The sequence below is a fragment of the Ictalurus furcatus genome, chromosome 18 (genome assembly GCF_023375685.1).
Source record: "Ictalurus furcatus strain D&B chromosome 18, Billie_1.0, whole genome shotgun sequence".
NCBI classification, from domain to species: domain Eukaryota; kingdom Metazoa; phylum Chordata; class Actinopteri; order Siluriformes; family Ictaluridae; genus Ictalurus; species Ictalurus furcatus.
In genome coordinates this window covers 11594467-11609444 of record NC_071272.1, presented here as the reverse complement: position 1 = coordinate 11609444, position 14978 = coordinate 11594467, and the positions used below count along the sequence as shown (strand labels likewise).

At 37.9% G+C, this 14978-nt stretch overlaps 1 long non-coding RNA gene across 1 annotated transcript in view; it reads right to left on the bottom strand.

The window, feature by feature from the left end:
• The window catches only part of LOC128622201 (uncharacterized), a 56323-nt gene continuing 41345 nt past the window's right edge, over positions 1-14978 (bottom strand). Inside the window, exon 3 of the long non-coding RNA XR_008388363.1 lies at positions 1-3279. This is a non-coding gene — a long non-coding RNA (uncharacterized LOC128622201). The remainder of the gene's footprint in view (positions 3280-14978) is intronic.

Genomic DNA, 14978 nt, shown 5'->3' with positions numbered 1-14978 from the left:
ACACTAAGCATAATGGTTTAGGCAGATACTGGCAAAGCTCTGGTGACTCCAGAGAGATGATAGCTGGAGAATCTGACAGAAAATGGAGTTTGACTCGTATGCAGAACTGCAAAAGGTCTTGAGCTGATCTGGACAGGATCAGAGCACAGCGTAAACAAACAAGAACTCCTACAAATGGCTGCACTGATAAGGTCTCTTTTAAAGGGTGTGCTGTCACTCAGCCATGTGGGAAACCCGATCCATCTCTACCATGGTGAGAATAATGAATGAGTGATTAGAAGATAGAGAAATGTAAGAAAGATCCCACTGTGTCAGTTCAGGTCACCCAGAGCACTGGGCCACTGAAGGGGAGCTTTTTATGGAGAGCAGGCTGAGTGTTTTGGAGGCTGTAAGTCCTCCCGTCGTCACCATGGGCCAAAGTCATCAAACTGAGAACAAAGACACATTTCTTCTCCCTTCATCCACCAAAGCATGTGTTTGTGACTGTGGTCTTTGATGATGTATATCCCATGTTGTTTTTTCTAATGCTTGCAGGTGTTGACTCTCCATTATCTCACCTACCATATCTCATTATCTCATACTGCACACATTACACATTAATCCAATACCTCACATGCCATAAACACACACACAGTGATGATGTGTTACTGCTTTTTTTTCTTGTGTACTGATACTTCTGCACTGTGTAAATATGTGTAGTAAGTAAAATTAAAAAAAGTTAATTTCCATCCACCCATTCATCAATTCATGCTGTCCTCAATCCATCAACCGACAATTCATCCATCTATCCATTTATTTATCTACCCACTCATCCCTTCATCCATGCCTCAATCTATCCATCTATCATCCATCCCTTCATCTATCCATTAATCCACAATCCATCCATCCAACCATTCACCTATCTGTTCATCCATCCAAACATTCATCCGTTCATTCAACCACCCATCCATTCATTCCTTCATCAATCAATCCACAATCCTTCCATCCATTCATCCATCTACCCATCCATTAAACTATTTATTCCTGCATCCATCCAGCAGTTCATACACTCAATCATCCTTTTATCAGTATCCCATTCCACAATCCATCCATCCCTGCATCCACCCACCCGTCTATCATCATCCAAGAATCCATCCATCACCTATTCACTCATTCACGCAATGCATCCATTTACACAGCCGTCCATCCCTCCATTCGTCCAACCCTTCATGCATCTAGCCAACCACCTATTCGATCATCCAATCATCTATCCATCCATCCAATCGCTTATCTGTTTTGACATGCAGAATTCAGAGGTAATGCAGTTCATGGCACTGTATCATACATAAAATAGGTGCATGCAGTTGAGTGTTGCAGCAACACTATTAAAAGCAGCAGCTGAGTCTTACTATGAGATTTAACAGAAGCACCTTTCATCCATAAATTAATCAACAGTCAGGTGAAAAAATGTGGAGCCCATCCAGGAAAAAGCTACCGTCTGACAGGGAGTTATAAAAATTGTACTTTGATCTGATGCACACTGATAAAATGAAGTCATAAATATAGAAACAGCTTCACACATGTGCATGGGTGAATTCTGAAACTTGCCTCTGTAATTAATTATTTTAAAAATATGTGAAAGTCCTTTGTGGTTTTACTAAAACAAATTTACAACCTCCTACCGTCTTCACCTTTTTATTACTTAATATGTACTTTTCATTTTTTTCTTCATTGCCTCACTCCTGTTCTGGACTCATGTTGCACATTTCCTTTCATCACCATTATCTTCCTGAGCTATATGTTAGCTGCTCATGATTAGTCTTGTTATGTTTCTAGAGTTTAGTTACAAAGTCATGCATATGTATAACTGTAAGACTAAGCTGCGGTTCTTTGAATCGTCTTTCTCTGTTCCTTGTTTTCCTCTAATCATGTAGTTTCTGATTTGCTCGTCTGTGATTTGACCCCTGTTAATGGATGTTGTCAGTAATAAAATAATAAAAATGCACACTTCCTTTTCTTTTATGCTACAAATACATTAAATTATAGCTAGAATACTCATTATGATATGTATAATATGTTTTTTCTCTGTATTTCCTGAAAACCAGCTTTTTATTGAAAACTCTGGGATCAACTGTAAGGTTTTTTTTTCAACTGTGCGGAAAAATTCATAACTATAACTGATATTTTTTGTCATGCATTGAAAGGTCATGCATTCATCCATCCATACAACCACCCATCCGTTCCTCCATCCATCCAGTCAGCCATCCATTATTCCACCAACTCACTCATTTATCCATCCATCAATCCACAATCTATTCATCTATTCATACATCCACTCATCCCTTGATCCATCCATTAGTGCATCAATCCACAATCCATTCATCCATCTAACCATTCATCATCCATATAACCACCCATCCGTTCATCCATCCATACAACCACCCATCCATTATTCCAACAACTCACTCATTCATCCATCAATCCACAATCTATTCATCTATTCATACACCCACTCATCCCTTCATCCATCCATTAGTCCATCAATCCACAATCCATTCATCCATCCATACAACCAGCCATCTGTTTACCCATCAATCCCTCCAACCATTCATCATCCATACAACCACCCACCCATCCATTCATCCATCCCTTCATCAATCCACAATCCATCTATCTATCTAGTCATTGACCCACTCATCCCTTCATCCAGCCATCATGGATGCAAATTGTTACAGTGATGTATTGTATGTTGAGTAGCTTCTGTATAGCACATTGCTAGGATAGATACTGAAGCATTGACTCTTAAACCTTAAGGAAACATGGATGTTTCTACACCTCACCTCAGACTTATAACATAATATTAGTTTCATCATTGTGCAATATTTTTAATGTAGGTACTGGGCAGTAAACTTTAAGGTTTGGAAATGTATAGGTTAATTCTCTATGTTATGTGACCCCATATGATAAACCTGATAGAAATCTTACCATGACTACAGTGTAAAGAAACCTCAAATGTGCACAGACTTTACATATGTTCTAAACAGATGCTCTACAAACTAACAAGACAAGAAGCCTATGACCAAAAAAACAAACAAAAAAAGAATAAAAAGAATATTGAGCAAACATGAAGACATGGCATAAGGGATGAGACTTTTTTAATAAAAATTTTTTTTATTGGAACACAACTGAAATCAATTTAAACTCTTTTTAGGTTTAAAGGTTATTATTATTATTATTATTATTATTAAGGAAATAAATACTCACCAGGATTCCCTTTTCTTCCACGTCTACCTGGGGGTCCTGCGAAAAGAAATAAAGAAAATGATTACCAATGTTATCAATGTTATTTCACTTATACCACAGTGTTTACTTTATTAATGAAAGACACATCACACATTTTAACAGTTTATAGTTCAAATGTAATGTTGTGGAATATCTGCAAGACAAGCTAGTTCCTGTTACGGCTTACATTATAGCATTGATAAACAGTCGTTGACTCACCGCATCACTTTCTCCCTCTCTCGCTCTCAAAATAAATAAAAAAAACATTTTACTGACAAACCATCAAGGCATAACCTTGTCCGTCGTGAAGACTTTCCACTGCTGGGAAACTCTGCAAAGCACTGTGTTAACTAAATATCTCCTAATGGAAAAACTTCACCACATCAATGATTATTTGTTTTTCTTTGTCAAACAACACATTTTAAAATCTGTTTATTATTAGTTTTAGATTATGTGGAGTGTCCACCGTACAAGTCCCTGTGAATGAGCTGTGACTATAGAAACAATAACATATTAGGTCGAGCACATTAATATTAACCTATTGTTCATGTTACAGATGTAACTACTGTCAGAGCTGTGCTGTTTTATAAAAATAATGCACACTGTCTGACCAATCAGATTCAGGAATTTAACTATGGTTTGGGGTTGCTTCACTGCCTCAGGGATGGGATAGCTTGCATGCATTGATTAAACTATGAATTCATATCAAAGAGTGCTTGAAGATAATGTGAGACCATCTGTCCAAAAGGTGAAGTTGAACCGAAAGTGGACCTTTCAACAGGATAATGATCCTAAGCACACTAGCAAATCAATCAAGGAATGGCTCAAAAAGAAGAAACGGAGGGTTATGGAATGGCCAAGTCAAAGCCCAGATTTGAATCCCATTGAAATGTTGTAGGGGATTTGAAACGGGCAGTACATGCAAGAAAACCCTCAAACATCTTGCAACTGAAAGAATATTGCACAGAAGAGTGATTAAAAATTCCAGCAGTCCTGGTGGACAATTGTGCAAAACGCCTACAAAAAGTTATTTCTGCTAAAGGGGACAATACTAGCTTCTGAGGCCAAGGGTGTACTTACATTTTCTACAGAAGAATATCACATCTATTCATATTTCTGTTGAATAAATGATTGAAAAAGCAAATTTTCCTTGTGGGTTTGTTAAAGTACATCAACTTCATTAATAGACACTGTTTCAAAGATGATCAAATGTTTGCTTGTCCAAATATGTCGAAAAAGCCAACAATTTCCATGGGGTGTACTTATTTTTTCACATGACTGTACAACAGATTTTAAATGCTTAAAAGTGAGGCAACAATATATATATGTAAAGAGAACAAAATGAACAACTCTAAATTGCAACTGAGCTGAGACTGTCAAGTGAAACCACTCAATTCACTAGTCCAGCGTCTGGCGTTTACCGCACCATTGACACTCATTTATGTGTGAGAAAAATGGCACTTCCTTTTTTCCCAGTTGACACCCACATGAGCTGATTACACAGAGGAAAATGTCCCAAGGAGTGTCCTGCCTGTAGATAACGAGTGGAAGAAAGTTGCTTCTGACAAGGAAGTGTATTTAAACCCGTTCACATTGTCCTGCATCTGCAGCACCAAGGGGAGTCAAGAATGACATCACATGAGCTTAGACAAACAAACACAGCCATCTATAGTCACTCTTCCTGCTGACCACAGGCCGGATGGAACGGATGAGAGTGGTACAGAAGACTGAGAGCTGCCAGTCGCGTAAAACCGAACAGAAATGAGATTCAGATGCAATTGTAACACTGAGAGACACTTCACAACTTGTACTGATTCAAACCTGATTTCAGGGGGAGAATTTACAGATTCAAACAATCAAGAGCAATATGGTTGAAAGTAGTTCAAGTTTAAAGGAGTAAAGTCATTAAAAAAAGTTATAAACATTTTGCACCTATGTTGCACCTAACCCTAACCTTAGCCTCTCTATATATATTGTTATGGGGTTGAAAGCATGAGAACATTTTTGGCTAATAGAATAAAGTGTACATTCTCAATATTTGCAGGTAGCATATATATTTATTACTAAATATAACCACCACTCCCAACTTTACAGCCTTATGGAACAATTTGAATTAAAAATGCACAGTATTAAAATTCCCCATGAAATAACTTCTTGGCAGTGATGTGATTTCATACATTGAACTATTTCCTTCTGAAACAGGAAGTCAGAGTGACGTCGTGTTGAACTGCTTGACTGACTTATACAGCCAACAGCATTTGAGATACGCCATGCTGCTGCCAATTCTAAACAAACCGGACAGTAGCTTAGTGAGCTAGCTATATATGGTGAACAGCGAAGAGATTAACGAGAGCCTTTTACTTACTCTTACTGATGGAAAAATCCCTGACTGTGTATAAAGACAGATTTGTGTTCTCACTCAGTCTGAGGAAGCGATATATTCCAGTATTGAAGAATCCCAAGTTGGTAAAAACATCTCAGACAAATGCCTGTCACATTTGTACTCTGTACAAATTCTTCAAAATGGATTTTATCTCAATTATTTATCTCACTGCCAAAAACGCGCAGATAAACCACGTTTACTTCTGAACCAGCTAATGCACAGCTACTGTAGAGCAAGACCCGACTCCGTGGGTGGAACATATATCGTTCTATGAAGCACTTACTTAGACAATCATAAGAAATTTTTGATTGATTTCCAGTAAGTGGTGAAAGAAAATATCCAATTTTTTTTCCAGATATATTACATATTGGTACAAAAAGCTCTGAAATACCAATTTTAATTTCAGGAGTCCTTTAATACACTAATACGATTAAAGATTCATGTGTATGTATGTAATATAGACTGAAAGTGACTTGTGCTATTGAATTTATGCTTATCCCTTATGCTATTGAATTTCTATGGATTAGGGTTAGGTGTATCCACTTCTCACCCAGGACAGGAGTCTTCACGCGAAAAGATATATGCATCATGGTAAACAAAGTCCAAAAAGATAAAGCAGTCTGAAAGCTTCCATCTAGTACATGTGAGTCTAACATGAACATTTAGGATCTACAGCCTATGGTAAGTGGTACTATTTAAGAGGAGCAGGCTGCTATAATGATGTGACCTATGCTTACACTACTGCAAAGGAACACTCAGGATTTACTCTCATGCTTTAAACAGTCCTGCATTTCATTCAAGCTCAGAGGCCTTACAAATAAAGGCTCCCATCCTGCTCCTTATGTTTTCATTTTATGCAATGAGAAATCTTATGCCAAATGGACCAAAGGCTGTTAGGAAGTAACGAAGTGAGACTTATTTTCATCTAGATAAACAACTGTGCTATATAACCATGCCTTTTAGACATTATTCAGAAGCCATTGTATCATTTTTAAAATGAAATTATCCGAATATGCACAGAGTGATTCCAAGAAAATGCCGACGGTACTTAATGATTTCTGCTGTCACGATTTCCTTTTAAATTTACTTTAACATACGAGACTGATTTAGGTTGAAATGAGTGACCATCTCTGAACTAAAGGTCATTAGTTCATAAACTGTACACTCCAGACATGAACTGAACGATCTTTTGATATAAAATGCTGGATGCTTCCAAATTGTGTGACTGAAAAGTGTTTCTCCTAACATCAGGAAATTGTGAGTTGAAATTCTTAGTGCACGAACACTCGAAAATTACACAAATGCCTCAAATGATGCAAATATTGTTTTTAATATCACAGTTTACACTGCCCTATTTCTGTTATAAATGAAATCTGCCATGCACATAAAATCCTCCTAATAGCCACAATAGATGAAAAGGCACAACGTTTACAATACCATAACACTTCAAGCTAACATATAAAACTCAAAAAGACTGAACCCTAATTAATACCGTAGCACTTCCTCTGGAAAGATTTATCAGGTGCCTGGTAGAGATTTGGCTCTCCATCAGTGTTATATTAAGAGCAACGTCAGAGGCTAAATTAATGAGTGGTTTTGGTTTCATGATGAATTCTGCAGGGACTAATTGTGCACGTGTTCCATGTTAGGATGTTTAATTGGTTACACCAGAGACAAGGCTTTATGGTACAGAAAGGTGTGAAAAGAAGGAGGAAAAAGCAGTAAATGGGCCTGGAATTCCCCACCCACCTGGGATAAAAATTCACTCCAGATTCAGATTAATGCTGCATATCCAACTCGGAGTATTGCTGCAGAACATGGCAAATATTCTGTGTCAGATCAAACAGTAACACAGGAAGTGTTTTTCACACATTACTCATAAATGATGCATTAATATTCAGACTGGTAAGTATCATGAGTAACAGCAGCAGTTTGTAAATCATGCTTCAAAAAGAATTACATGGAATGGAGAGGAAATCATTCATAGTCTTGGACTTGGACTTGTTAGCATAATTTTGGACCAAAGTGAAAATCCAACTGTCCTGACAGATTTGCAATGTTACACTCCCTGTACTGCCACTACGTCCACATCAGAGCAAGTGTGTTTAATCCTGACCTCAAAAATAGCAGTCGGGTGAGACTAGGAACAAACTGGCTTACTGGCATGCAACAACAAAAATCCCTGCATTCATTCCATGAGACAAAACTACACTATATTGTATAGTATTATATACTATATTTCATTATATTATATTACCATACATGTCATGTAAGCAGCCTTTTTCACCCCAATAAAACAAGAGATTAGGACATCGACATATTAATCAGGAATGGTTTGTGCCAATGTTTTGAACTCTCTGATATTAAGCAACAGCACCTGGAAGCCCCGCCCCTTTCCCCCAATCTCACATGCTCTTGACAGTGGCAAAAAGCACTCCTGCTTTTTGTCATAGAGAATGGGAAATAAAATCTAGCCATGTATGTTTGACTTAGCTAACATTAGATAAGTATAGAGTTAACATCAGTTAGCTATATTTATTAAGAATGCCAGTGAAAAAGAGAAAAAAAGATGAAGATTTTGACCTCAAAACATTAAACAGGCCTACGACTAAGTGTCAAATCTGACACTACAAATAATGTTAATGGAGATGATAATTAGAAAGTGATTAAAAGGTGTGTTTTTTTTTTCTCTTCTGTGCTGCCGTTGTGCCGATTTCACGCCACACAGGAGCCTATTCCCGAAAATCTCACGCTCTCTCAGTAGAAACAGCAGAAATTTTGAGTAAATATGTATGCCTATTCTGTACTGATTGTGTATGCAGTCGGATTCTGCTGGGAAGTTGGAATTCAGCACAACCCCAACAAGCAGTTCCCGACTGCACAGCTGATAATATTATTACATCTTCCCCATACTCTTCTTCAAATTGAAATGGTAGAAATGCTCGTTTTCCTGTCTTTTGAATCGTTTAGCGTGATTTTTTTAATGGTAAAATCACAAACAGGGAAAAATCAATATTACACAAGGCCACTAGAGTGTAAACCCAATATATAAAAGAATATCCCAAAATATATCTTTATTACAATAATATGTATTAACTTAACTTTTATCTGACAAACATTAGAATTTATGACACTGCGATAAATGACTCCTTAATGCTGCTAAGAGAAAAGATTTCAGTTTGACACTCTGGAGCTTAACTTCAAAAGAACTTCTGGCAAGCCAAAATAAAAAAAAAACCTTATGAGGAACTTCTAACACAAATGGTCTTCTGATAGCATTGAACATTCCAATCTGAATCACACATGAAGCGCAAAAGAAACCAACATAGCACTGCAGCACTAGTGCATGAACAGATGAACAGCGCTGGAGTCTGAACAGAGCCACAGAGGACACACAGAAAGGAAAGTATGACGACCAGAGAAAAAGTTCATATTAATGTAATAAAAAGCTATGACAGCAACGTCATCATTCCTGCTCTGTTTATTCATCCAGTTATTGGGGATCATGCTTTCAGTTAGCTATAAAAAACAAACACTGTGGTTGAATTCATAGTTTGCAATCAGCGTGTGCGAATGTGTATATGGGTGGCTGTGGCTCAGGTGGTAGAGTGGGTTGTCCACTAATCGTAGGGTTGGCGGTTCGATTCCTGGCCCACATGACTCCACATGCTGAAGTGTCCTTGGGGAAGACACTGAACCCCAAGTTACTCCTGATGGCAAGTTAGCACCTTGCATGGCAGCTCTGCTACCATTGGTGTGTGAGTGTGTGTGTGAATGGGTGAATGAGAACCAGTGTAAAGTGCTTTGGATAAAAGCGCTATATAAGTGCAGACCATTTACAAATGACTAACCTGAGTAGGCCAGTGACACAGCCACATATGACATGCTTACCATGTGTCATATCCATCCATGTACAATCAGTCACTTGTGAAATGAATATATAACCATGGCTCGTTAATTTGAGTATTTTAGCTACTCCACATTTTTCTATAATGTTGTTCCTTGTCATAACAGATTGCATAACAAGGTCACATTTCAGTTAAAAGAATTCCAGGAACAAATCAGAAACTTATGTCTAAATCCTTGAGAAGTTTTAGTTTATGACTGCCTGAAGGATAGCACCCTAGTTCCTTGGAGTTTAAGTTGAAGCAGTCAAAACACGCCGTAAAATAAAATGAGAAGGTTTTAGTTGAAAAAGTGTAGATACAGCAAAAGTGTACAACACGTTCTCGCTCAAATACTGCGTGGATCTGCACAAAGTAATATAACACATAGTTACTTTTACAATGCACCAATAAAAGATAAGTCTGTCTTTATCTCTATAACACAAGGGGTCAAAAATAGCAAAATGAGTGATGTACCAATTGACTAAAAATGTTCTTCCTCGTGCAACCCATAATTTCCTCCCCGAGAACTAGATGCTTCCACAAGAAAAAACTGCAAGGTCATCTATATATTCTTATAACAGATGCTCACAGAGTTTTGGAAACTCTATCCAGAGTTATAGCTGGCGGAGATCAGAACTGGAAATGATAGGGGAATAATGTATTATACTGCCTGCTGAGCAAGGAGTCTACCACTGAAGATCAGGAAATAGTTCTGCTTATGAAGTAGCTGCAATTCTTCAAGGGGCCATGAAAGAAAATGTAAAGCACAATGTCTACATTAATACAGTTACACTAATAGTAATATCAGAATGCGTATACCTTAGTCAGTATCCTGATATCTCTGTATTATTATTTTAGCGGATAGTTATATGCTAAATCAATCTAAATTCCAATTCTGATCAGACAATCATGCAGCAGATGATAATGTGATCAGAATAGGGAAGAAAAAAAAAAGAAAAGTAATCTCACTGACTTTGATTGTGTCATGGTTGTTGCTGCCTGATGGGTTAATCTGAGTATTTAAGAAAATTTGGATCTCCTGGCATTTTCACACACAACAGTCCCTACAAACATAAATAAATAAATAAATAAATAAAAAATAATCAAGTGAGCGCCGGTTCTGTTGCTGGAAATGCCTTGTTGATGAGAGAGGTCAGAGGAGAATGCCTTGACGGGTTCAAACTGACTGGAAGGTAACTCAAATAATCACTCTTTGCAACCGTGGTGAGCAGAAAAGCATCTCAGAATGCACAAAACTTTAAACCTTGGGGCGGATGACCCACAAGAGCAGATCACATCAGGTTTTACTCCTGTCAGCCAAGAACGGGAAATTGAGGCTACAGTGAGCACAGGGTCACCAAAACTAGACACTTAGAATAATGTCGTCTGATGTGGTCCAGTTTCCCACTGTACCTTTCTTTGCTGTCAGGTGTGTGGTTTTCTTGCATCTTTTCTTCTCCTGGAGCTTCTTGGAAGACAAAAAATGTATGTAATGGGATGCAGGGAATAAAGGAACATAATAAACATCAGTGCTGCCCCCCCCAACCCCCATGCAACGTAAATCCAGTCCAGTTGTAAAAACACTCCCTCTACTCGTTATGCTGGCCACCAGCTGAAGACGTCTGTAGAGTTCACTTTTCCTGCAGTTCTCAGTCCATATGCTGCCTCATGCAAGCTCTCACTGACGGGGAAGGAACGTGAAGAGAGGCTTTAGGCCTTGTACTAATTTGCTGACTGCAGAATAGATTGTAGTTGATATGCATGTGTACTGCTTAGTTTGGGGGTGACCATGTTGGCAGCAGCAAATGACTCCAGATGTGGAGAGTACAGGGTGTAAACAACAGATTAACAGCCGCAGTCTAACAGGCTGTTCTGAGAATAAGGGAAAGAAAGATAAAGGAACACAGTGAAAGGAGACACAGATGAGAGGCTCTCTGGACCGCAAATAAATTGGGGGTCTTAGAACTCAGGATGACACAAGACACTTAAAATAGAAACATATAATTCATCCTGGATTGTTTTATTTTGGCACATAAGCGTATTAGGCCTCAGTCCTGCTGAGTAGGAGACATTTGATTAACAGTCAGTTATATGACAAGTTATCATGTACATGTTTTATTACAACTTTATTAACGTTATCTCCAACAAATTCCTTCTGCTGTTGTAGCCCTGTGTCTCAAGCTTCGCCGTGGTGTGCATCCTGAGACGCCTTTCTGTTCACCACGTTTGCAAAGAATGCCTTTTTTGAGTTACTGTAGCTAGCTTTTTTTTGTCAGCTTGAACCAGTCTGGTCATTCTTCTCTGACCTCTCTCATTAACAAGGTGTTTCCGCCTGCAGAACTGTGGCTACAGGGATGTTTTTTGTTATTCACACCAGTCTGTGCAAACTGTATAGACTGTTTTGTTTGCTAGCCAGAAACCAAAGTGAAATACCAACAGCTCTAAGGATTTCATTACAGTCATACATTCTTGTGCTAAATCAAGCTAAGACAGAATATTCAATATATTCCAGAATATGCAAATTGAGATTTATTCCAGAAGTTGAGGACATAGTTCATATTTAAAATAGATCTGGGGTGGCATGTACACAGAAGATTTTCCTTCTCATAAAACGATCATGGATAGATTACAAGCTGTACAATTGATCAAATCCTGAATTCTCCATAAAAAGCAGACTATTCTCAAGAAAACATTAACACCAGTCTTGGGTATAATCAAACGCATGGAAATTACACCAGAGTCTTCTAAAGCTTTAGAGGTGGGTTTATCATTGTGAACAATATCATCCATTGTGTCATTTTGTCCTATGCTATTGTGAAATTACATGTCCCTTGGTGAGCATATGACTGTCCTCATCCCTCAGTGGTTCCAGATGAGGGACTGGGCTTTAAAAAGCATCTGGCATGTCATTACTCATAAACATGCATGACAAGATAATTGGAATGAACTAGAGCACAATAACAGGCGTAAGGTAAAAGTTAAAGACCAGGACAAACTTCTGTTTTCCTCACACAGGTTACAAGCCTTGTCATCGTTTAGCTGAACAAATACGGTCTTCCAAAATACTATAATTTGTCAACGTGGACACACCCCATAAATCTTACTGTAGAGAATTCTTTATAAAATACTATTTTGAACTACTACACCAGCACAAACCTGTGTTGCTTACTTGCGTCTACTTTGTTTTCCCTCTTTCATGTAGGTGAGTAATCTCCTAATAACAAACAGTCTCATTACCAGACTCTGTGTAATCTGATCCCCAATTTATTGTTGTTTTTCACTCCACTTTCAGATGGGCTGGTCTTAAAGTAGACTACAAATTGTGTTTCTGCACTAAAATGTGGCTTTCAACGAGCTGCAAACCTTACCCTTTTGGTACACGGTTAAACCGGGGTGGTATGACAGAAATATACATATTCGTGCAGCAAAAACAAACATTTCAGACCTTCCAGAGAGTTCAGTATGTAATCTGTGCTGTGTAAATAAATACGACGAGCACAGAGCTCTGCTTTGCTTCACAGGCTGAGCGAGAGTGAAAGAGAAAAATATTTCATCGGTACGATGATAAAACATTCACTGGGTGAAAATATTTGGCAGATCATGAATGCAAAAGCATGTCCTCTACGGCTTCTCAGGTTCAAGATTTCATCAGAATCAAGACTGTTGGTCTAAACCTAACACCCAAGACTGTTACCACACAGGTTTATTATTATTTTTTTTTTCATTCTTGCGATCCAGAGATGTAATTACTGCGATAAGAGAAGAACTGGGTCAGATGTTCTTGAGGACAAAGCAGAGGAACGAGAATAGATGAAAATTTTTGTATCATTGCGTCCAGGCAAATTTTGCAACATGAATATTTAGGTGAACAGAGCAACAAAGTCCTGTATCTGAATGGCGTATTATTTTACAGCGCAATATATATCGAAGCTGATGACTTGAAAAAGTTCATGTGAAACAAAACTATCATGCACTGTGCTGAAAACAGATTTGTTGGTTGAAATTATGATGCACTAATTATGTCATCTTTGCACTTATTTCTTGCTGAAATACACTCTATAATTAATCTGAACCATTTGAAATCATTTGAAAATTGTCTCCATCCATGGTTGAACACAAAATTGTCAGAAACAAAAGTATACAGTCATCAACAACATCTTTGTTAGACTTTTCCCTTGTGTTATCCTAATATCTAAGAGTTTATATAAGACCCCTTTTCCAAGGAGGTGCTCAATGCAATAAATCTACTGCGTTATCCAAGGAATCCGTATTTACAAAAAAAATCGTGGAGAGAACATTTTCCTCAGTGTGACATCGTTTAAAGCCTTGTGTCTTGCTATGACACACTGATAGCTCAGAGATGTTGACTGAGCGAGTGTCTCTTCTCAACAGCGAATTAGCTGAAGGGTCAGTTAGCGCCATTCCCCAGTATCACTATCACAGCTTTAAAAGGAACACAGCAGGAAGGAAGGCCTCTAACCCTGAGTTTCAGCTCTGTGAGTGGCATAAGCTTTTCTTACAGGTTTCCTTTGAGTTAACAGGAACCAGACATGCATGCTAATGGAACTTTGACAGCGTGGTTACGTAGGACATGAGCTCAAAGGGAAGTGTGTGAAAATGGCAGCAGATTAAGACAGCTTTGGTGTCAACATTTGACAGGCAGCAGTAGCTTGCAAGAGGGTTTCTGAGTAATCCCTTAAGCTTCTGTACTTTTTCACTACCCATGTAAGGGGGAAAACTGTTTAGATATTTAAAATTCCAAACTTTCCCAGAGAATTTTTTATTTTTTTTGTTAAATTCTTATTCAGAAGGTGTTGATTACTTTTCTATAACAGCAAAATGATGTGTTGTTATTTAACAATTAAAAAACCCACTGATATGGTGAAGCATGGAGATGTTAGTAAACACTTTTTGGAAGAAGTATCCAATGTCAGGTCTTTGTAACACTTAAAGAGTTTTTCACCACAGGATTTTGCATTTTGCGGTTCTTCCCTAGCAAATCTTTGGCATATTGCTGTGTTATGAGGAATAAACCATTTCAGGAATTCCTGTTATTGGAAAAAATAAATTTTATTTGAGGTGTTCAGTACCTTCTGCATCACATCACCTGTCGATTATTTACCTATAACAGCACACCTGTGTTGTGTTTTATTCCTTACCTAACCATGTGCTCAAGTACTCTTTCATGCGAGGTCTTACTGTGGAAATATATATACAGTTTCCCTTCACTAATATTGGCACCCTGGGTAAATATAAGCAAAGAAGGCCGTGAAAAATTTCCTTTATTGTTTAATCTTTTGATCTTTTGTTCAAAACATTCACAAAAATACTCTGCTCTCATTGATATCAAACTAGGGCTGCAACTAACGATTATTTTCATAATCGATTAGTTGGCCGATCATCCCCCCCCAATTGAGTGTTACAAATATAAACTTCAGATTAAAACT